This window comes from Micromys minutus, assembly GCF_963924665.1.
Source record: "Micromys minutus genome assembly, chromosome: 32".
Taxonomy (NCBI): Eukaryota; Metazoa; Chordata; class Mammalia; order Rodentia; family Muridae; genus Micromys; species Micromys minutus.
The window spans coordinates 2,019,062-2,043,220 of record NC_137967.1 but is presented as its reverse complement, the minus strand read 5'-3'; the positions used below and the strand labels follow the sequence as shown (position 1 = coordinate 2,043,220).

The following is a 24,159-nucleotide window of genomic DNA, read 5'->3' as shown; positions in this document are numbered from 1 at the left end:
CAGTGGAAATGATCTTCTGCCATGTAGCTATAGAAAGTCAAGTGGCAGAAGTAAGTGCATATCCCTTTCTACAAAGGGATATGCGCAGAATTGCCAGTGGTATTTATGTAGGCATTGTGCGCCCAGATACACTTGGATGGCAGTGAATTGTCAGTTACTATGACAAAATGACTGAAGAAATCAATCTGCCAAGTATGAATAGCTCTCAATGGGTTTCCAGGGTTCTCAGGTTAAGGGACCCACAAAGCTGACAGACACAGGGCCTCATATTGATATGACCTCCATTGGGGAGCATATAAATTAGCTGAGACACAGGCAAAGAGGTCTGTCACCCTCCCCACGCAGGACAATTTCAATATTCACATGGAAATGAAAGGCCATTTTAGAAGACCTGGAAGGCCAACTAAGTTAATGATATTCAAATCAGGCCTCCCCAGACCCAGAGGACTCCGGAAGCCCTTTACTAAAATGTATATTTGCTCGTCTTGCTCCGGACGTATCCTCTTCCCGGCTAAGCCATATGTGTGCAAAAGCAATGAACTGTAGGCAAATTATGAGCTTTCCTTCCTTAGTAGATAGAAGATAGAGATGCTGGATCATAGAAATGGCAAGTAGATGAAAAAGGCAGGTGATGACAGAGATGACAGGCTGGTGACAGATAAGTAACAGAGATGACAAATAGAATATTCAAAGATAGACGATTCGAAGATGATAAATATTAGATGGTGACAGATGGATAAATGGATGAGCAGACAGACAGACAATAGACACATGGATGTTTTTAGCTCCAAGGAAGCTATTTCACATATTACTGCATTGGGTTCTAGACAATTACCGTTTCGTCTCTAGTTCAGGATGATTTGAGATAAAGCAACACACCTTTTGATGGGAGGCAGAGGAGGTTGATCAGTGGTTAGAGCGTATACTGCTCTTGCAGAAGACCCAGGATAGTTTTCCAGCCCCTGAGTCAGACAGCTGACAAACAGGCTGTAACTAGTTCCAGGGGATCTGATGCCCTCTTTGGGTCCCCATGGGCACTTGCACTAATGTGCACATGCCCAAACACAGATGTCTGTATGTACCCATACATACGATTTTAGACCATTTTTAATGGTGGGTACTGGTTAAATTCTCATTCTGATAAAGGTGAAGCTGTTCGTGTGGAGCACCACCCAAATTACTTGTAAAGATGTAGAAACATCTGAGCAAGATTTGAAAGGAAGGTGGTGTTGCAAGTTACAAAGAATCCCCAACTATTCCTTTCCAGACTCTCTTTTCTAGTGCTTTACTGGGGAGATGTCCCTCCTCTTCTGCATTTGAGCTCAGTCTGTAGAGCAGGAGTCTATTAAGTGCTGTTTTCTCCTGGGTCCCAGTCGGTCTCCTTTTCTCCGTAGTCCTTACCCTTTGTTTTCTAGGAAGTTGTTACTCGGTAAGTGGTTGCAAATGTACACAGACTTGGTTATATTTGGTCTTTTTCTTTCTTATGGATTAAGAATAAAAAGGTGTATAATCTCTTCCATTGTCACTGGGACGGTGATGATGCCTAGATAACAAGATGAGCCAACTCTCTGTGAGCTACTCTGGGCACAGCTATGAAGAGCTAAGGAGAATGTGAGACTTGTGGTCTGGGATGTGATGATAGAAAAACTAGGCCCCTGCACCTGTGAGACAGCACAAGTCACCAAGTCTAAAGACCTGAGTTTGATTCCTGCAAGCCGAACAATGGAAAGGGAAATCCAAGTCTGGATTTCCACATGCACACGGTCACACACGCATGCGCACCCACACTAATTTCATAAAAACTCTTTCAGTGGAGCACGTGGATGGAACTCTTTCTGGAGTTGCTGGGTAAAGAAGTAGGGGAGGAGACGCCAAGTTCAAGAAGGACCAGCTCCCCTCTGAACTACCTACTATTCATGGTCTATGTTCAATCTTGAAAAACAGTTGGGCAAAGCCTAGAATAACTGTTAGTGCATTTAAATTGAGGGGAGAATCTTCTTCTCTTCCCCACTCAGTCCCTTTGTGCTCCAAAAGGCTTTAAGGGCAGTAGTGGGAACTGTTCTGTACACAATTTATTGATTTCAGGGTTTGGTTGAAGCCTGGGGCTTACTAACCTTTCCAGCTTGGAAGGATGCTCTTTCCTGGGGTTCAGTTTGGTTTGTCTGGAAGTAGTGGAAGGATCCCTCCAGCTAGTGGTCACCATTCCCACTGGGCAAAGGATGCCTCTAATTGGACAGGATGGCAGCGTATCAGGCGTCTCTTTGCTATTAGCGTTTGGTCTGTGCCACATACCCAACTAATAGCAGCATTAGAAAACCGTTCAGCTTTAGATGAAACAAAGATCATAATTTGTTGAGAAATGCCATTCTGGCTGGGAAGAAGGTTTGCAAATTGTGCATGTTGCTGGGTTCTGAGGGAAGTTTTGACATTAGAAGATAAACATTTCTATCAGAACCTTCTATGACCCCCATTCCTTTTCAAGCCTAATGAGGTCTCATGGGAATTTATACCAATTATATTAATATCCTTAAAAAAACTTTCTCTAAGACTTCCAGAGAAAGCACCATACTTAAATAAAAATGATTCCCTCAAAAGGCTGTATTAAATTTATTTACCTAAGGCATAGTTCTTCAAGTTAATATGTGGGCTATTTAAATGCACTATTCTAATTTTCCTTCACAGTGATGCAGGTTTGGTCCCATGATTGAGTGGAAGGGTTAAGATGCTTTCCTAATCTCTTAGTGCCCCACCCCCCATCATTCCAAAGACTAGGGATGGTGCTTATGACTTCAGTCAGAAGAAAAACTAGTCTTTAACAACCTATCCTTTTTGGTTTTTGAGGTCTAGGTTGAAATGAAGACATAGAACTAGGAGGCTGCTTCTGAAAGAGGGAGTACAGGTGAAAGTGATGGGCTGAATATGTTCAACGTGCCTAATATACACAGGTGATCTGATGCCACAGTGAGCCCCATGGTTTTTACAACTAAGAGCTGAGTTCTGTTCCCAGCATCCACACCAGGTTGCTCACAGCTGCCCGTGACTCCAGCCCTTTTCGGACCTCTGTGGGAGGGCACCAGGCTTGAACATGTGGCTCACACATGCACACGCCAGCACATAGTCATCGACATAAATAATAAGTTTTAAGAAAATGTTTAAAGGTTACATTCCCACTTGACCAGCATTGCAGGTGGGAAAAAAAAAAAAAAAAACTTGTAGGGCATCAGATTCAGTAGAACTTAGAGTTCCTTTGGTAGAGTTGAATGGAGAAATTTTCATTGATTTATTTTGGGGTTGATGGGCTCGGGCACCATGGTATGCATGCAAAGATAAGAGGATAACTTTTGTCATATGTTACATGTTAGGGATTGAACTCAGGTACCAGGCTTGGCAGCAGAGGTTACTGAGAGTCTCCCTCCCTCCCTCCCTCCCTCCCTCTCTCTCTCTCTCCCTCCCAGAGCTTTGAATTTTAATGCCGAGTTTGCAGTTAGAAGGTCAATGAAGGTGGGCAGTGGTGGTGCACACCTTTAATCCCAGGACCTGGGAAGCTGAGGCAGGTGGATCTCTGTGAGGCCAGCCTGGTCTACAGAGCAAGTTCCAGGATAGCCAGGGCTTCACAGAAAAACCCTGTCTTAAAATACAAAACAAAACAAAATGCAGGATGTCTAGTCAGGATTATTTTTATTTATATGTTAATTTGTTCTTGCTAGTGGGGGGTGTTTGTGTGTGGTAAAAGAAGTTGGTTACAATTTTCTATCCTAAAAATGATGAAAAGAACAAAAGAAAGAAAGAGAAACTTCAAGATAGAATCTCCCCATGTAGACCAGACTAAGATCAAAAGTTACAATCCTCCTGCTTCAGCTTCTTGAGTGCTAGGATTACAGGTCCATGCCACCATACCCAGCTGATAGCAACATTTTTCTTTTTAAGGAAAAATCAAAACTCTCCTTTATTCAGCATGTGGCAAGTGAAAGGAGGAATCTTAATGGGTTTATATTGTAATTTAAACTTTTTATGCTATTTGCCTGTCTTGGTAGGTCATTTAATCCCAGTACTAAAAGGCTCAGGAAAGAGAGATGTAAACTAGAGGCTAGCCTGGGGTACATGAACCCTGTTTTAAAATGATCAAATAGACAAACCTCAAAATGCCTGTCACTGGATACAGATCTCAGTGATAGTTTTAAAGGCTACTTAGCTCATTACTTGTCTTTAAGATAGAAATGAGACAAGGGTAAGCAAGCCATACCCAGACTACAGGGTTTTTTTTCTCCACTTTTTCAAAGTCCAGATGAGGTCTTCTCAGAATCCCCAAAGCCTGCCTCTACCAACTCTCAAGTCTAGTACACTTCCTCAGGATCTAAGGAGCTTATGAAACCACTATATTCTCTCTCTCTCTCTCTCTCTCTCTCTCTCTCTCTCTCTCTCTGTCTGTCTCTCTCTCTCATACACTCTCTCTCTTTCTCTCTCTGTCTCTTTCTGTCTGTCTCTTTCTGTCTCTGTCTGTCACTCACATACACACACACACTCTCTGTGTTTCTGTCTCTGTCTGTCTCTCTCTCACATATATACTCTCTGTGTGTGTGTGTTTCTGTCTCTGTCTGTCTCTCTCACACATACACTCTGTGTGTGTGTGTGTTTCTGTATCTGTCTCTCTCTCTCTCTCTCTCTCTCTCTCTCTCTCTCTCACACACCAGATCTTTAAAATACAATAAATTAAAGACAACATTGCGCCACGGACAGAGGCAGAGTATCTGTCATATTAACTCTGACCCTTCCTAAAAACAATAAAGGAAGCTACCCACTTCCCAGCCCCTTTATGGTGATTTGGGACAAGGTCTACTATCCCAGGCTGGAATCAAAGGAGGTGATTCTCCTGCCTCAGCCTCCTGAGTGCTGGGATTACAGGTGCAGTGACAGATGTAGCTAAAGTAGACCAAACTTGAAGCCTGGCCTCTCAACCATCCCCCTGTGTCGAAATGTTCTTGCCCAGGGGTGGCCTGGAGAGGGAAGTACCTGTGTCACAATTGTTTTCTCCCAGTGTACAAAAGCCTAATTATCCCCCCCCCCCCCAGCCTGCAGGGAAATTCCTCTCAGATCCGTACCCAGGTTGGGAAACCATCCACGACTGTCCATCCTGTCCCTAGTCACCAGAGGCCCCTGATGACAAGCGCCAAGACCCCAGCAGGACATGCCGGTGCCAGAGCTCCAGAGCTCCATCACCACAGAGCAGGGGCTTCGGTCCTGCAACCGGCACCCTCACTGCCCTGGCGCCTGCCCTCACACTGCCTGCCCTTCTTAGTCTGCACAAAGTGTTTGAGGTACATTGCTTTCTTTGGCGTAAAGCCCTGGCTGGCCGGAGTGAAGCCTCCGCATTACGATTACAAAGGGTTTAAGGGGGGAAACTGTTAAAAGGAAGCCCTTTTCTCTTCTGCCTGAATGCGGTGGGGAGATTAAAACTTTCATTTGGGATCTTGCGGTATTCATGGCAGTGGGCGGTGAATAGGGTCGCGTCAAAGCCCCCTGCGCTGGCGTGCACGCTTTCATCCCGTTCATCTCCAGGCACAGGTCGCTTTGCACTTGAAAGAAGGGAAAGCAGGGAATGTGGGATTTTGACAGCTGATATTGGCCTCTGAACTCTTGGTGAGGATTTTCTAATTAACCCCAAGGAATCATCAGGTGGCCAACTCAGAAACATAACTGTCAGAGAGGTAGAAAGTGTTCCGGTTTTGAGCCAGTGGACAGGGAGGGGTTTTAACACTTAAGGGACTTTAGGAAGGATTCCTGAATCAGGAAAAGCAAAACCTTGAAGGAAGTTAGGTTTGGATAAGAAAGAGACTACGGGGAGTCGGGAATCAAAATGAAGGGCCTGGGGGAGGTGGGGAGAAAGGTGGGGGTGTTAGAATGTGAGCGAAGGAACTGGTGGAAGAGTGAGAGAAAAGACGAAAGAAGATTGAACCATATTGTCTGGCTATGTGTTGGAAGGGAACGGAACTGAGAACCCTGGCAGCAGAACACTTGGATGGTTTCACCAAGATAACAATGCTAAGCTGTGGCTTTGGAAATTCTCTGGTTGCTTTTCTCGTCCTGAACGAGAAAATTGCCTCCTGGTTCCCGAACGAAAGAGTACATGGAGAACTAGAAAGCTGTTGTGGAGTTAAAGGATATGCCATCTCCCCTTCATGTTGGCTCTAATTTTTCCCCAGCAGTCCCACTTCCTGAAATTCATTCTTTTCAGCAACCTATAGTACAGCTCTCAGCTATTCCCGAAGCAAGCTGCCGTGCTCATTGCCCTAAAGAACCCTCCACTGTACCCATGCGTTTTGGTGGTGGCACTGGCAGTAGTGGAGGTTCTGGGAGCTTGATTCACACAGGCTCACTCTTAGACTCACCAAGCACCGGGACAGTCACGTGTCAAGTAGGGTCAGATTTGGTTTCCAGTCCGTGTCTTCATTGCAGAATGCCTCCACTAGGAACTTGGTGGGCTTTGCGAGTGACTTCCCCAGCACGTGTGTAGAGAGTAACCTACCTTCCTGCAAGCACCTGTCGTGTTGTGGGAAGCTCCATTTCCAGTCATGTCACAGTAATGTACACAAGATGCATCAGTTCCAGACTCCATACTGATTACCAGCTCAAGGCCATTGTGCAGATGGGAAACCTGCACGAAGCAATTTGTGCAGTGAACAGCCTCCACAGGCATAAAATTGGCAGCAAGAAGATACTGGTCTCACTCTCTGCGGGAGCTGCTAACAAGTCACTCTCTTTACTGAGTGCAGAAACAATGACTATTCTTTAGGATGTTCCCGCCTGTTGTTTGCCTCTCTTTAAATTTATAGACGTCTATGAAAGGAAGCATGGACACAAGTTAAATGTGTCTGATTTATATAAATTAACAGACATGATTGCAATCCGTGAACAGGGAAACGGGCAGCTGGTGTGTCTCTTACCCAGTAGCCAGGCCCGCCAGAGCCCCCATGGGCTCTTCCCAATCACATAATGGCTCCTCTACAAACTGTAGCCCAGTTCTGTATGAAGAGTTGGAGTATCAGAAACCTGTGTGCAAGCAGCATTGCTCTAACAAGGACTTCAGTGAACTTGTATTTGATCCAGACTCTTACAAGATTCCTTTTGTGGTTCTCTCTTTGAAAGTGTTTGCACCTAAAGTTCATAGTCTTCTGCAGACCCATGAGGGCACTGTGCCTTTGCTAAGCTTTCCAGATTGCTATGCTGCGGAGTTAGGTGACCTAGAAATTATGCAAGACAGCCACAAGGGTGTCCCCTTAGAGCACTTCCTCACCTGCATTCCAGAAGTGAACATCGCCACTGCTCAGGAGGGTGTCAAAGTGGTGAAGTAGATTCACAAGCCCCCATCTCCCAACACGGACCCTTGGCTTCTTCGCTGTAAAAGTGATTCAGTTCAGCAGAGAAGTTATTGGCTTATTGAAGAACCAGCCATCTTCTGTACTACCAGTCAGCAATTTCATCTCTTCATGCCATCATCATTTTGGAAAGCAGTACCGGGTCTCGCACTATGGGTATTCCAAGCAGATAAAACTACTAGAAGCTGTGCCTCACGTGGTACAGATTCTTGGAATGGGCTCCAAGTGTCTGCTGACTCTCACTCACAGGGCCCAGGTGAAGCGCTTTACTCAAGATTTACTGAAACTTTTCAAGTCCCAGGCTAGCAAGCAGGTCATCGTGAGAGATTTCTCACAGGCTTATCATTGGTGTTTCTCAAAGGACTGGGAAATCATGGAATATGGTGTGTGTGACTTGATTGATATAATATCAGAGATCCCAGAGAACACTATTTGCTTGTCCCAACAAGATGACGATATGGTCATTTGTATCAGAAGAAGAGAATGAAGTCAGGATGCGATAGAAAGGACAAAGCAGTTTTCCAAAGATGTGTGGACTTGCTGGGCCACCAGCCCCATTTCCACATCCCCTTTAACAAGTTTATTCCCTCTTACCACCACCACTGTGGCCGGCAGTACAAACTTGCATACTACAGATTTGCCAAGTTGCTTGAACTTTTGGAAGCCATACCTGAGATTTTACAAGTATTGGAATGTGGAGAAGAGAAAATCCTAACTTTGACTGAAGTGGAGCGATTCAAAGCTCTAGCTGCCCAGTTTGTTAAGCTTCTGCCGTCCCAAAAGGGTAACTGCCTAATGATGACCGATCTGTTTACAGAATATGCTAAAACTTTTGGTTATACATTTCGTCTCCAAGACTAAGATGTCAGTTCAGTCTCAGCTTTGACACAGAAGCTCTGCCATGTTGTAAAGGTTGCTGATATGGAGTCTGGCAAACAGATCCAACTGATCAACAGGAAGTCTCTTCAGTCTCTCGCTGCGAGGTTGCTGGTGTTATTGATGACTTGGGAAGGAGACGCTTATCTTCGCGTTGATGAGCTCAGGAGACACTATGAAACCACTCACAGTACTCCGCTCAACCCCTGTGAATATATGGATTCATGACCTTGACTGAGCTACTGAAGAGTCTGCCTTACTTAGTAGAGTTTATCATTTACAAATGATAAGGCAGAAGAGTGTGTGACGCTCACAAGCTTATACTTGTTTGCAAAGAATGTGAGATCCTTGCTTCATACCTACCACAACCAGCAGATTTTTCTTCGTGACTTTGCCATGGCCTATACCAAATATGTTGGAGAAGCACTGCAGCCCAGAACGTATGGGTACAGTAGTGTGGGAGCCATCCCACAGGTGGTCTGGATAAAAGGACATGGCCATAAGAGAACTGTAGTGTTAAAAAAATGACATGAAAAACTGGCTAAGCTCATTTGACCGTTTCCCTGTCAATCATGAAGACCAACCTGGAATCAGCAGGCGGATGCTGGAGGTGCCAGAATCCCATCTAACCTGAGAACTCCAGCTCGGAACAGGACCTAGCCAGATGGAGCAGGAGCTTCTGCACCTGGCCCACAGCTCCCCTGCTGACCTCCTCGGTGTTCCTGTTCCTTCGTGCCTGCCGTCCCCTCAGCTAGGACCAGATCCTGTCATCCCACTGATCTCATTCAGTCTGAGGAACATCCTCAAGAGCCTTTGGGAGTTTTAGTTTTAAACCAAGAAGAAAAAACAGAAATTCCAATATCAGTAAAGAAGGGAACCTGTCCTGTGAGTCCTCACACAGTAGCCCAGCATCTGCTTCTGCCTCTCTGGGCCCCTCCTCACAAGGCCCCAGGCCACCGATCAGCAAGGATGCAGTGGAAAGCCCAGCCAAAGAGCAGCCTAAAAATAGAGTCAAATTGGCAGTCAACTTTTCCTTTGCACCTGTAACCAAGCTCTAACTCCCATTCTGAACACAGGATGGGGGAAAACTGTCTGATTCTACACACACATAACCTCATTTTATGTCTTGACCTCAGAAGCCACTTTTATTAATGGTTCATAGGGAAATGTTTGTTTTGAATTTTCAGATGAACTTTTTCTTTATTTCTCCCAGTTATTTGAAAGAACTCCTCCATTAAGGAATTTGTAATATATTTACCAATTTTTTTATAGACTATTTTGAATTGTGGTGGTTGGGAAGAAATAAGTAGAGATCACTCAGTAGGAAGTGGCTTGAGTCCTATTGAGTAGCCTCTGTCATTTGTTTAAGCAAATGGATTTATGGTTGTTCAAGAAGCCAAGCATGCCCATAAGCCTGTGGGTCACACACTGGCGGATGAGTGAGTGGCAAGAGCTGACAGGAGAGTTCCTGGTCTCTAGGTGACCTGTTGGTGTGCCTTGTTTTTTATGTCACTGTGTCTGTGGTTCACCAGTGTGGCCTCATCCCATTTTTAAAAACATTTCCATTTGGGGATTCCATTTAAGAGCTTTCTAGAAAATTATTTCATGCTTCCCTTCTCTGTCCGTCCCAGTTTGATAAGGATAAGGATAAGGAAAGGAGATGGCCTCTGTGTCATCCATATAAAATTCAGCATTTGACACATTGTGTGTTGAGAGGTGGTAATGGTAAAAGTCTGATTTTTTAAACTATGCATTGAATACAAAAACTGTAAATCAGCTGAGTGGTGAAGTGCTTCGAGAGGCCTCGGTTTGGTACTGTTCCCACTAGGAAGAGACCAGAGTTCTATCTGTGATGTGAAGGCCAAGCTTGATCAGCCTGTTTTTGCTCTTGTGATTTAAAGGTTGGCTGTAAATCCGGGGAAGCTCTCCATGTGAGGATGTGTGTCCCTGTTAGTTCATCTCGATGTCTGTTAATAGTGACTGCTTTTACTGTTACTGCTTGCTATTGGAGGCACATTTGGGTTTTCGTTTTGTTTTTGCGTTGTCTGATGTTGGCATTTGGGAAAAGCCAGCCTTTGTGGGCACTGCTTTGTGGAATGGCCTTCTCTTCTGGGCGCCTGAGGTGTCCACTTCTGAGTGGCCTCTCACCCTGTTGGAGAGACCTGACATTTACAATGGATTGTGTCTGTTGGGCAAAAGAGGCAAATCCATGCACTGAACAGAAAACCCGTTGGCACACAGTCTTCCACTAGTCAGATGGCTGCTTTGGTGGGAAATGTTTATATTTTTTTCTAGAAATCCAGAAAATGGATTCTGATTTCATAGCCAGCATTTTGATATGTGTCACAAAATTAAAGGCTGTAAGGAGATTTTTTTTTTTTTACCAAAATCTTAAATGAAGCCAGTGATTCCCAGTTCTCAACACTATGGCCTGGCCCAGATGGAGCTGCACTGGAAATGTTCTGCAGCCCTGTCACTCTTTCTGTGAGACGCCTAGAAGCACTTCGTTCTGAGGCCTCATGGCACTTTCTCTGCAGTCCTAGTGCATAGGAAGCAAAATGGCACATGTGCAGTTTCTTTAAGGCTTTTAAGCAGTGTAATAAAGTTGGTGTTGAGTGTAAGATGCCTTATTTGCAGACATTCTAAGGCTAAGCTTTCCTGCTCAGACTTCAGGTTTGCAAGCATAGAAGGGATTATGGACTTTGAAAACACTAGATGTCACTAAACTTACATGGAGTCATCTCAAAGGTCAGGTTCTGTGGGCAACAAAGAATAGTTGTGTACAGTGAGTGGGTGTGTGTTTGCCATTTGCTGGAGTTGCCCATGTGTCTGGGGTGTGACTAGCCATGCTGTTTAAAGACGTGAAAACTCAATTGGAAGTGCACTGAGTGTGATGTGCCCAAAAGGCCAGTCCAGTCACTATTCCTTTATCCAGAGACTTAGATAATGATGCTGTGATGTTTGTATGTGGAGATAATGAGACTTTTTCTGGGTGAAGGATGTACCTGATTAATCTGTTGAAAAGACAAAAGTTAACACCAGAATCCCCTTTCCTAGATTCCTGTCTTGTACTGTTTGCTTTTGATGAGGCTTGGGGTGTCCCAAGTTTTTCTTAACTGTCTACTTTGTTTGAACACTTTTTTGGGGGTGGGGTGGGGTTCAAGTGCTGTTTGTGTGTTGGGACCAAACAGTTGTCAATAAACTTTATGACTATGTTTCTGAGGGCTCAGGAGAAGCTTGCTTCACCACGGGTGGGTGTGGCTCTCCACGGGTGGGTGTGGCTCTCTGTCTCTTGTTATCTCAGGGTGTACCTCAGGTGCTCCCCCAGGCTTATAACCTGACTCAAAGCATTTAAATAAACCCTCAAGGTGTTCGTGGAATGGCCTTCAGCTCAAGAGAAGGTAGTAACTGTTTTTGGAAATGAAACAAAAACTAACTTTATTGGTTCAAAAGTAAAACTGGGTGGACTGCTTTGGAAGAAGTCCCAAGAAAAAAGTAAATCTGGGTGACAAACTGCCTCACTCTCAATCCTTCCCACCCTGCAAAACTCAAATTGTGTTTGGGAAGCATGTCCCCATGTCTCTAGATTTTTTCTTCTTTCCTTTTTTCCTTCTATCCCTCCTTCCTTACCTCTTTCTCCCTTTTAACGTGGCTATGATTTTTGAAATTATTGTTCATTTTGTGTGTAGGGGTGTTTTACTTGCATGTCTGTGTGTTTGGTGTCCTTGGAGGCCAGAAGAGGGCATGGGATTCCCTGGGACTGGAATTAAGGACAGCTGTGAGCCTCCATGTGAGGATGAGAATCAAACCTGGGTTCTTTGGAAGAGGAGCCAGTGCTCTTAACTGCTGGGCCAATTCTCCAGCTCCATCTAGAAGGTTAAGTATAGAAAGGGCTCTCACCAATGATCCTTGTGATGGGATCATGCTCTAAGGCAGTGTTTCTTGGGGCCATTTGATAGTAAAATTACAAGTGCTTTTAAAAAGTACTTTGGTGTCTTTGTTCCTACTGAATCAAAACCCCAGCAGATATACTGTGAGAATATAACATGTTTTCAGGTAGCTTCCCAGAAGCCCCTCAATTCCTCAGATTGCTGGAGTTTCCTCCTATGCCCCAGTTGCTCTCCTTGGGTCCCTTTACCAGGTGATGTTTGCATGTCAGTGTACACGGCAGAACCAGCCAAGCTTGCTGTCTTAATTATTACCGTGAAGAGACACCATGACCAAAGCAACTCTTATAAAGGAGAACATTTAACTGGGGCTGGCTTACAGATTCACTGGTTCAGTTCATCATCGTCATGGCGGGAAGCACGGCAGCATCCAGGCAGGCCTGGCACTTGAGGAATTAAGAGTTCTACGTCTCGTTCCAAAGGCAGACAGGAGAAGACTGGCTTCTAGGCAGCTAGGAGGAAGGTCTCAAAACCCACCCCCACACTTCCTCCAACAAGGCCACACCCACTCCAACAAGGCCACACCCACTCCAACAAGGCCACACCCACTCCAACAAGGCCACACCTCCTCCTGATAGTGCTACTCCCTGGCCCAAGCAAACCACCAAATCCTCTGAGTATCCCCTCAGCATCATGCTGCCTACTCCCCAGCTCATTTCCTTGGGTGAGCTCACCTAGCCTCAAGGCTTTCTGGTAGATTCCCAACCTTACACCTCCAACATGGCTGTTTCTTGATATGTCTGCCTGGCTTGGCTTTTTTAGCTAGTTTATTTCTTTCTTCTTCCAGGCAACTGAGAGAAAGCCAATATTTCTGGAGTGTGGCATTTTATGGAAACTATGAACGATTTGGTTGGAGAGGAAGGCTAAAGGCCAGACCACAGAGAGCCTGTTACGTCATAAGAAGGAGTCTGAGCTCTATGGAAGTGTCTTGGATATGTGTGTGTGGGGGGGGGTGGATTCTCATGTAGTACAGTGATACAGTAGAGGATTGTGGGATTCCTGAGCCTCCTGCCTCTACCTCCCTAGTGCCTCGATTATGGTGGACAGCATGCTCAGCTCTAATATTTAATCAGAGGCTGGAGGGAAGTTGGGTGCTACTGGCAAATGGAGCTTCTGCCTGCACAGCCCCCTTTACCCACAGGTTGTGGGAGTTCTCGAGTACCCTAGACTGACCTTCCCTTGATACTTTGACTCTGGGCTGCCTGTGTGGGTTCTTTGCAGCCGACTGGGTTCTTACTACCATTTTATGATGCATTCTGGGGTTCTCTCCAGATCTCAGATTTCCCCATTTCAATCAAAGGTACAGATTCCAGATGGCAACAGAATATAAGCCCAAGACTAATAACTTTAAGCTCTGAAAAGTTCCTCTCCCAGTGAGGGACCAAATTAGTCAGTGAGCGCATAGGTGGACTCAGGACAAGACAGTGTCTGAGCTTTCTCTGCCGTTAACCCTGGGATTTCCTTCCTCTATGCCATGGGTTGTGGGGCTCGGCCTGTTCCTGTGACTTATCACATATCCACGTAGGCCTTCTCTCCCCTAAAACAAAACAGAAATCAACAGTGTACATACATATAATGTGGACACACATACATAAGTACATATATGTTTGTGTGTCAGGGTCTCTAGAGGAACAGAACCAATAGAATGATGAATATATATTACAAAGCGGGGTCTATTAAACTGGATTACGACATGGGCCTGGGTTGTCTAATGGTGACCATTAAAGTCCTGGAGAGGTGAGAACCCAGTAGCTGCTTAGACCACAAAGGCAGATGCGCCAGCAGTGTCAATCTGAAGGCCTTCGAGAGTCTTGGAGAGCTGGTGGTGGTCAACCCATGTGGGACCTGAGATGGTGGGGTTCTGATGAAGGATAGCGGCAGCGGCAGTGATGGCGGCAGTGGTGGCGGCAGTGGTGGCGGCGGTGGTGGCGGCGGCAATCACTGCAGTATCCGCACAGCCTGAGGGAGGCGCTCATCAGCAAGCAGCAAATGCAAGCTAAGCGCTTGCTTTTTCCTCAGACCTGAACACTCTAGGGTGCTGCCCTCTCTGGGGAAGGGACTCCCCCCTCAGTTAATCCTTCCCAGAATGCCCTCGCAGACCCACCCAGAGGTTTAGTTGATTCTGGAGCCAACCAATCAAACATTCAAGGCTGTCCATCTGCACAGACATGCTTTTTTTTTTTTTTTTTTTTTTTTTTTTTTTTTTTTAGACGTGATGACACACACCCAGCTCAGTCCGTGGGAGCCTGAGGCAGGAAGACTGGGCGTTCCAGGCCAACCTGAGCTTCCCAGCGAGACCTCCCCTTCTGAAATACAACATGGATTTCAGACAATCGACTTTTTCTGTGCTCGTGGGGCTGACAAGTGGGAAATCTTTTGGGCTTTGGTTGTGAAACGGAGCCTCAGTGCATCCCGTGGCTGTGTGTGGCAGGATGCCTTTAGGAGACCTGCAAGACACTAATCTGATTTGGACGAGGCCAGTGCATATGATTCAGGTTAACATTCTTTGCTTTTACATCAATATAGGCTTTAAAGTACAGCCCCAAACCCGTTCACAGTAAGATCCAGGCTGACGGGTGACAGGATAGCTGAGTGGTCTAACCTTGCCAACTGATGACACAAAATTAACCTCTCGGGTACCAAGAGAAGAACAAATTCTGGCTCCAGCTTTCAATCCGGTCCCTGAAATTTCTTGGGAGGTAGCGGGAGGAAGGTCAGTTCTGGCCACAGTTTCTGTTCCTTAAGTGATGTGGCCTGGCTGTGGACATTGCCACACTGGACAGTGAGTCTTGGATGGGATACATCAGAGAGTCTGTCACCGGCAGTACTCCACGCAAGAATGTTGGATGAAGCAACCCTGCTTCTCAAGGACTGGGAATCATGTCAGAAAAAAAAAAAAAGCTATGTCTAGTAGACAAGAATAGCTAATGTTAAAAACAGTGAAACAAAAGGGGAGTGTATATATAACATACGACTATTGTTCTCAATTTCTTTAAAAGGTTATTGATTATTGAAAGGAAAAGGAAAGCAGTTTATTGTGGTGTTTCATGTACAAAGATGTCTCCCAATATTTAGCTAAGGGAAATTCTGCAGTGGTTCTTTCATTGTGTCTAAAGCACTTACTGATGATAATTCTAAACAAATTGTGGAAAGTAAAAGGGAGGGAGGAGGTCAATTAGTTTGGAGGTCAACGCCAAAGAGGCGCAGGAGCAGGAAGGTGTGGGTAGAATGCTGTCCTGCAGTCCTTTTTCCTGCCTGGGGGGAGTTTCTGCTACTGTCTTATTTGGTCATTTTATTACAGAAAGGCTCACCCTGCAGGAAGATTCAGTCAGTGGCACAAAAATGAAATCCCTTTTCCTTCTCATCCTAAATCTCAGCGTACCACGGCTGACCCACGGCCACCAAGTAACTGAACTCAGGGGCAAGCCTAACCAACCCAGTCACAAGCAGCACCAGTCAAGGGGTGTGGCTTAAGTCACACACTTTTGACCTAGTTTATTATTTGTTCGTTTGTTTGTTTGTATTACTGTGGGAGAGGGCACGTGGCATGGTGCATCTGTGGGGGTCAGAGGACAGCTCCTCTAGCCACTTTTCCATGGGTTCTGGGGATCGAACTCAGGCCAGCAGGGTTGGCAAGGCACATGCTTTACCCACTGAGCCTTTCCATTTGGCTACGCCCTGGGGAGCAGAAAAAGAATCTGAAATGGCACTGACGAAGTGCTCAGTGACTTACACTTCCTTAAAAATATCTCAATTATTCGAGTCCTCCTTGCCTTCCTCTGACCTCGTCCTGTAGACGTCAACTTGGCACGGCACACAAAGGGATGCATTTTCGGCAGCGAGGGAAGAAAATGTTCACCTGTTAGGAAAAGCTGCCACCAGGGTCTGGACACAGGCAGAGGTCTCTTCTCTCATCTGCTTGTTATTTCCCTGAACAGACTGTAATCCCGGCAATTCTCCATGCTTACGGTCATGAATGCTTGGCATTACCATATCTGAACATTAACAAAAAAGGAATTTCATGGCTCCAGTTTTCGCTTGAAGGCAAGGAAGGCGTGAAGACCTCATCAGAAATACAGTGTGTCTCATGTCGGCTCACACATGCCTCTCTGGGTAGGCTTTCCTTTGCCAGTGCTGGGCACCTACCCACCCTCACAGGCCCTTGCCCAGTCCCTGGAGGTCAAAAAGAGGTCACAATCCTCTCCACAGACAGTTGCTACAATATCCATACTACAATGTCAGGTCTTCAGAATATATTTTCTTTACTGTCTAGAATCAGAGTTGGAACAACAGGGACACGAACAGTGCTCATAATAAAGAAGTGTTTGTTTGTTTGTTTGTTTGTTTGTTTATGTATAGCCAGTCCCGCAGCTTTAAAATGAAATGAGTGCATGTTCCCATTAAAGCTGTGACTGTGAATTTACAAATCCTAAGTGCTGAAAGAACTCTGTCGCATGGGAAAGCACTTGAATTATTTCTGACTTGCAGCAGGATTTGGGGCAAACTGCTTAGGTGTTTGGTTACAACTTGATTTTCCGTGTCTCAGTTTCCCACGTAAAATGATTATGTTAACCATCCTTACAAAAGAGCCAGGGGGCCAGTGTGGTGGCTCAGCATGGAAATGATCTCAACCACTGCCGCCGAGCCTGGTGACCTGCATTTAATCCTCAGGACCTCCATAGTGGAGGGAGAGAACCAACTCCTGTAAACTGCCCTCTGTTCTCCACACATGCACTATAGTAAGTGAACACACACACATTAAAAATAGTTTGCGTTATATTCTAACACAGGCTAGATCATCAAAGGAAGACACTAAGAGAAAGAATCAGACATGTGGAAAGGAAACCATTTTATGAAGTCACGCCTATGAAAGTCACTAGAATATTAAAATCCTTAGATAAAAGTGGATACATTAGGAGATACTCAAGGCGGGCGGAGCAGAATGAGAAGCTTACAGTCTTAGTGGTACAAAGCAGTTTGAGCTAGTGAAAACGTTCTAGGCACAGAGAGAGCAATGGCTGCACAAAAGTGGGAATTTATTTAGTGTAATTCCACTTTATGCAGAAAATTATTTAAACAATAAGCCTCATAGTGTGAATGCTTTACCATAATTTTAAGTATCGGCGACTGGAGCTAGAGAGCTGGATCGGCGATTAGAAACACATATAAGAACCCTGAACCATCTCCAGACCTGGGATGGTTTTATAGCTGCAGAGACACCTTGTAAGAAAAATCTACGGGCTGGAGAGATGGCTCAGCGGGAAAAGTGCTGATTGTGCTTCCCAAGGTCCTGAGTTCAATTCCCAGCAACCACATGGTGGCTCACAACCATCTGTAATGGGATCGGATGCCCTCTTCTGGTGTGCCTGAAGTCAGCTGCAGTGCACTTGTATATAATACATAAATCTTTCTTTAAAAAAAGGAAAATTTAACACCCTGCATACCCTTTCTGAGATTTACCTATACTTCTTTGCTGTTTCATGATAGGAATATACCACATTTCCCTTGTTCATTCTCTGATGTGTGAGGGTTTACTTTAAAAGTCAGTTTCCCATGCCTAGAACGACCTGGTGTGGTGGTTTGGGTGAAAATGTTTCCAACACACTCAGGTCTTTGAACATTTGGTTCCCAAGCGCAGGTGCAGGTGGAGAGGTGGTGCAGCATCTTGGAGAAAGTACATCTCTTGGGGGCGAGCTTTGAGAGTCCACCCACTTCCAGGGTGCTCTTTTTGCTTCCTGATCCTGTTTGAGGAGGAAGATAGAACCTCTCAGCTTTCTGCTCCAGCCCCTGCTGCCACACCTACTTTACTATTATGGACTCCCTTCTGGAGCAGTGGTCGAAATAAACTCTTTCTCACTGAAGTTGCCTTTGCTTACTGAGTGTAATCACAGCCAACAGAGAGTAATGTCTGGGAAGAGAGTTTCAATGAGGAATTATGTAGATGAGGTTGACCTGTGGATGTGTTTGTGGGAAATTGTCCTGATTATTGTTGATGTAGGAAGACCCAGATCATGTGGGCAGCACCATTTCCTGGGCATTTTTGAAGCACACAGGGCTGGAGAAGGCTGAGTGAGCAGCAAAGAGACAGCTGAGTTGGGTGCACCTCTCTCTCCCCCCTCCACTCCCTCCCCCTCCCTTCCCCTCTGCTGTTAACCGTGGCTACAGTATAACCAGCTACTCGATTCCTCCTGCCTTGACTTTTCAGTTGTGGGGTAGAGCCTGGGATTGTAAGCTAGACACACCTTTCCCTCCCCTAAATTATCTTTTCTTTTAAATAGTGGCACCAGACATGGAATTGGAGCTGGTGGCTTCGTTCAGGTTGTTTCTGCTTAGACACCGTTATGTATAAGGCTGCCTTGAGCATTCCTGTAAAAGACAGTTCCTGGACATGTGATTTCATTTCTCTCGAGTCACCATCTCAGAGCAGAATTGTTGTGTTACATGTAAAGCACCATCCAAGTTGTTAAGATGTTCTCACATTATTTTCCAAAGTGATTGTCCCTCAGTGCACCAGAGTTTTCACTCACAGGCCACCGGCCACTGGGACTTCCCTTTGCATTGCACTTCCCTGGTAACTGACGATGCTAACCAGCCAACGTTCATGTGCTTATTGGCTGATAATTGCTTGTGGGAGTCACGATGCTAGTATATTAATTCTTTTGACCAATTATGGTAGGATGATTTATCAACGTATTATTGTTTAGCTGTGTCATTTATAATTATTTGGGGCATGATTTTTTATGTCACTTATGTGGTATAAATATTTTCTTCTAGTGTGGGGTATGTCTTTTCTGAGTTTTCTTTTGTATAGCCGTCTTTTTGTTGTTATTATTGTTGGGAAAGTCTCACTGTGTAGTCATGGCTGTCCTGAAACTCATTCTGTAGACCAGGCTGGCCTCAAACAGAGATCTGCCTGCTTCTGCCTTCAAGTGCTGAGACTAAGGATGCATGTCACGATGCCAGGCTTACGTCAGTCTGTCCCTGCCCCCCCCCCATCAGATTTATTTATTTTATATGTATGCATTTTGCCTGCATGTGTGTCTGTATGTTTGGTGGCCACAGAAGCCAGAAGAGGGTGTCGAGTCACCTGGAACTGGAGTTACAGGCGGTAGTGAGCCACCATGTTGGATGCTGGGGATTGGACCTGGGTCCTTTGCAATAGCTCGTCATTGCATCACCTCTGTAGCAGCCACAACGTAACTTAATGAGTAACTTTGTCATTGTTTTGTTTTGTCTTTAAATTTAGAATAAATCCAGGTTGCCTATATTTTTGTGTTGTTAGTGCCCTGGAATCATGTTGATGATATGTTTGTGGGCTGGGGGTATTAGAGTGTTTGCACAAGGTCTTAGGGTTGGCCCTAGCACAGACAAACACACAATAAATGCACACACATGCACACACACACATGCACACACACACACACACACACACACATGCACACACACACACACCCCAAGAAGTCAGCTCTTCATATCCTCAGATTCTAAAACAAAACAAAATAAACTACATTTGCATTGGCTATATTCCCTAAACTGTACAGTCTAGCACTGTTACTATGTTTGCTACATTAGTTATAGGTAAGTAAGTTGGGGATGATGCGGAGTTCCTGGAGGATGTGTGTAGGTCAAGTACAAACACTATGTCATTGTCATAAGGGTCTTAAGCATCTATGGATTTCAGTGTCTGCAGGGAAACCAGGAGCCAGCACCCCACTGATTTGGAGGCCAACTGTGTCCATTCTTGTTGCTGTAAATATTAAATATGGTGTTGTTCTGTTGCTGCTGACACCCCTCCCCGCAGAACGCACTTTGCAGGAGTAGCTCCAGTGCGGATCTAGAGTGCAATTCCCTAAGTGATTAGTTCCCGAGCCTGGCACCCACACATCTCATTCCACAGCCCTTGTGCCCTCACCTCTCGTGGGCAACAGAGCTGGGTTCCAGCTGCATCTCAGCCATTGCTTTCACACACTGTCCTCCACAGCCTGGTAAAGTCACGACTCAACAATCAATAACTTATCAAACAATAACTTATCAAATAGGTTAAATTCTCAATCAACAATCCCTCTACACAGTAAGCCTACAACCAGTTGACAAAGATACAAGCTGCCCACCTAGATAAGATAAAGTGACCCATAGAAACCCTTAGAAATGATCATAACAACTTTATCCATCTAGAGATGCGCCGAGAGAAACATCCACGTTTGCTTCCACCTTGCTTCCTCCTCCATCTCCCTCATTCTCCTCCTCCTCTCTCCTTACCAGAACTCTGTCCCCACCCACGCTCTACTGTTCAATCATGTATCACCTTGACTTCAACCTACATATTATGCATTCGCTCTGTGGTGGTCTGCCTAACAGAATGCCACCACTCTGTCTTGGTTACTATTATTTGACTGTGAGTCTTGAGATCAGGTATCAAAAACGGAGCTCCACGTTGGTTCTTTTCACATTGGCTCTGCTTTGGTGGTCTTGTTTGTTTGGTTGGTTGATTTGGCGTTGATTTTGTACTTTCATATACATTTCAGGATCAGTTTTTCCGTTGAACTTCTCCAGGTTGCTTTGTTGGTTTTTTTTTTTTTTTTTTTTTTTTTTTTTTTTTTTTTTTTTTTTTTTTTTGCTGTTTTTTTTTTTGGTTTTTTGTTTGTGTCTGGAATGCTGTGAATATGTGGGTGTCTGGGCAGTAGACCTTTTAGTAATATAAAGACCTCTCACACATGAACATTTGGTCCTTTAATTTCTGTGGCTTTTGTTTTATAATCACTGTACTGATTTTTGGACCTACTTTGTTAAGTTTCTTTTCGGGTACTTAAAATTATTTTATATATTTTTTTCTTTTGAGCCTGTGTCTATGTAGCCCTGGCTGTCCTGGAACTCCCTTTGTGGACCAGGCTGGCTTTGAACTCATGGAGATTCTCCTGCCTCTGACTTCCATGTGCTGGGATTAAAGGTGTGAGCTACCACACTTAGCTCATACTTTAATTTTTAAAGTTTGTAATTATTACGACTGTTGGTGTGTGTGATGTGTGCATGTGTGTGAGCATTTACCATGGTGCCAATGTGGAGGTCAGAGGACAGCCTTGTGGTGTGGCTTTTCCTTCAGTCTTTCTGTAGATTCTAGGACAGAACTCAGAACAGCTGGCTTGGCAGCAAACTGCTGGTCCATCTCCAGACCTGTTCCACACTATTTTTTCTTTCTTTGTTTTTTTTTCTGTCCCACACTTCTATGGATTATATTTCCTTATAAACTTAGTTTTGTGAGTGTTTTGTGCTATAAGAAAATGACAATTTTGTATATTAAACCATGCACAGAATTTTCTTAAAGTTGCTGCTGCTTCTTTTCTTCTTCCTCTTCTTTCTTCCCCTCTCTGTCTGTCTCTCTCTCTCCCTAAAATTGGTGAATTCCTCAAGAATTCTCCTGTGTGTGATGGATTTGTCTGTGGGAGAGCTTCTTTTCTTTTCCCTTTTAAGCTGTATCTTTTCCCCTTGTTTATTGAACTTGCTACAACCCGAACTATGTTGAAGCAAAGTCATCCAAACAGGTCTCCCTGCCTTGCACATCGCCCCATTGGCGAAAGACCTTAAAGGGCTGTTATGGCTCAGGCAGGGGAAGTTGACTCGTCCTGGTTTCCCGAAAGTGATTTTTCAGGATGTGCGTTGAATCTGCTCTTCAGGCTGTGTTTTGCTTTCTTTGCATCTCAATTGTTCTTTGCTTTTATTCCTCCGTTTGTCTCACTTTGGATTAATTACCAGTGTTACATTGTATCTCAGCCACTAATTTATTACCCATATCTTCTGTTATTCGTAGCTTTAGGCTTTGTGGTATCCATTATTAGTTGCTTTGATCTTTAGAATGTGAATCATTAATATTTAATCATACCGCATATGAGTATAAATAATACCATGTTTCATGTAGAATATGGAAACCATTCCCACGTAGCACTTTCCATGTGGAACGTTTCACTTGGACTTTTCCTTAGCCTGACGAATTTTTTTCCTATTTCTTAGAACACGGGGTATAGGTTAGCAACAACCATTCCCAACCTATGCTTGCCTAAAATGGTTTATTTTGTCTTGATTTTTTTTTAAGGCAGTAAATCCAGCAGATGTTAGAGTAGAGTAATTTTCACTATAGGACAGAAGACACAACAGTCTGGGTAAGCTAGCTATTGATGGGAGTTAAATATAAAAGCCACCCTCTGCTACTGTATATGGGTCTGTCTGTCCCTTTATGACAGCAGTGTTGGTTTTATGAAATCAAGTACACCCAAACTTGTGGATATGCACTTATTATTACTTTTCATGTTAGATCATCCACTTCATATAATGAACCTTCTGCATGTCTTTTGACTATTTTTGTAATGTTATATATATTTTCAGATTTAAGAATGGCTACTTCTAGCTGGGCGTGGTGATTCATATCTGCAATTTTAGCAAGAGATTGAGACAGGAGGATTACCACAAGTTCAAAGCCAGCCTGGGCTAAAAAATTAGTTTTTTCCCCCCTTGCCTCTGATTTTTCTTTCCTTGTATTGCTTATAATTTCAAAAGAATGGGAAAGCTTTCTCCATATGGCATATTATTAGGACATATACATATAATTTATTATCCAAATTCATATGATTTTTAGGGCAAGAGAGAGTAATTCTCATAAATGTTCAGGATGCAAACACCAAAATCAAGAAGTCTCAGAGCAAACTGGGGTGTATGGCCGTATGCTCTGTGAAGGTTTTCTGTTGCTTGTACCATGGGTCCCTGAGATTCTAAGTAAAGATATGATAGCATCTTAGGGAGCGGAGTCATTTCGAGATTCTGTTTCCCCTACCCTACAAATAAAGAGCTGGGGCTTCAGTTCAGGGTCTGCTGGCCCAGCATGTGCAAGACCTTGGACTTCACCACGTAAAGGAAAACAAACAGCGGCAAACACACCCACACATACACCACTCTCAGGAAGCTGAGTTCCCCTAAGGTCCAAAGCGTGCTTTCTACAGTATAGATTCTTGGTAAATACTCATTGATTCTGGGAACAAGGGACCAGCTGGTGTATTGGAAAAGAAATGAGTAACCAGGGTTCTGAGTTCTCACCCCTCCACCCAGGGGTTCTGAGACTTGAAACAAGTTATACAAAAAAACCTGGTTCTTTGTTAAACATTTTGTGAAGCTGGAATGATGAAATCTCTGGGGGGGGGGGGTAAAATAATACTGTATTTTAAAAACACTTTAGAAAATGTAACATGCTAAAGAAATACATCAGATTGTCCATTATTGGTTATAGGATTGTTTCTCCCCAAGTCTTGACACCATGCAGCGAATACCATGGTCCCTTCAAGGTGTTTGTATGACAGGGTGAGATCCATTCTCTCCTCCATCATTAGTGGGGAAGAAGTTTCTGACCTGGGCATCACTTGTGGGCACAGGGAAGTGGGCTTGTGAACCTGCTGCGATGCATTCCATGCTTTCTGCGTTCGTTCCTGAGGGGATGGATGCATCCTTGGGACCAGTCACTACCTGCTCCTTCTGCAGAACGCAGCCCTTCTTGAGATCGGAGAAGCATCACCTCCTCTAGGCCTTTCACTGTCCCTTGGTGGGCTTTGTGGTCCTTGGTGGCATCCCTTTTAATTTTTTTCTGACTGGTTGACAGGTGGCCATTATGGAATTGGGCTGTGGACAGGTGGCATCTATATTCCCTGGTCTAAGAGTATGGACTGAGATGAGCCTTCTTTTCTTCCTCTTCTAGGCAGCAGGGATTCACTTTCTCCCATGTATGACTCTCCCAGGCAGTTTCCCACTTGCTATAGAAGAATTTGGCAAATTCCATCTCAAAGCTGCTGTGCCTTCCTCCTGTTACCCCTGTTCATGAGGGATGAGCCTAAGCAGCTTACAAGTCTCCCTGCTTTTCTCCCTCCCTCCCTCCCTCAGCTCCCCGGCATAGTTCAAATGCCATCTCCTATACCTCGAGGCTTTCT

General features: G+C 44.6%; 2 pseudogenes across 2 annotated transcripts in view; both read left to right on the top strand.

Moving 5' to 3' along the window:
- The window catches only part of LOC308414056 (meiosis regulator and mRNA stability factor 1-like), a 31,604-nt pseudogene extending 25,046 nt beyond the window's left edge, over window positions 1–6,558 (top strand). The window contains exon 3 of the transcript in view: window positions 5,980–6,558. The product of the transcript in view is annotated as a meiosis regulator and mRNA stability factor 1-like (transcript). The remainder of the gene's footprint in view (window positions 1–5,979) is intronic.
- Window positions 6,559–6,580: 22 nt separating this feature from the next.
- LOC308414055 (meiosis regulator and mRNA stability factor 1-like) lies at window positions 6,581–9,075 on the top strand (annotated as a pseudogene). The gene has a single exon. The product of its transcript is annotated as a meiosis regulator and mRNA stability factor 1-like (transcript).
- The last annotated feature ends 15,084 nt before the right edge of the window (window positions 9,076–24,159 follow it).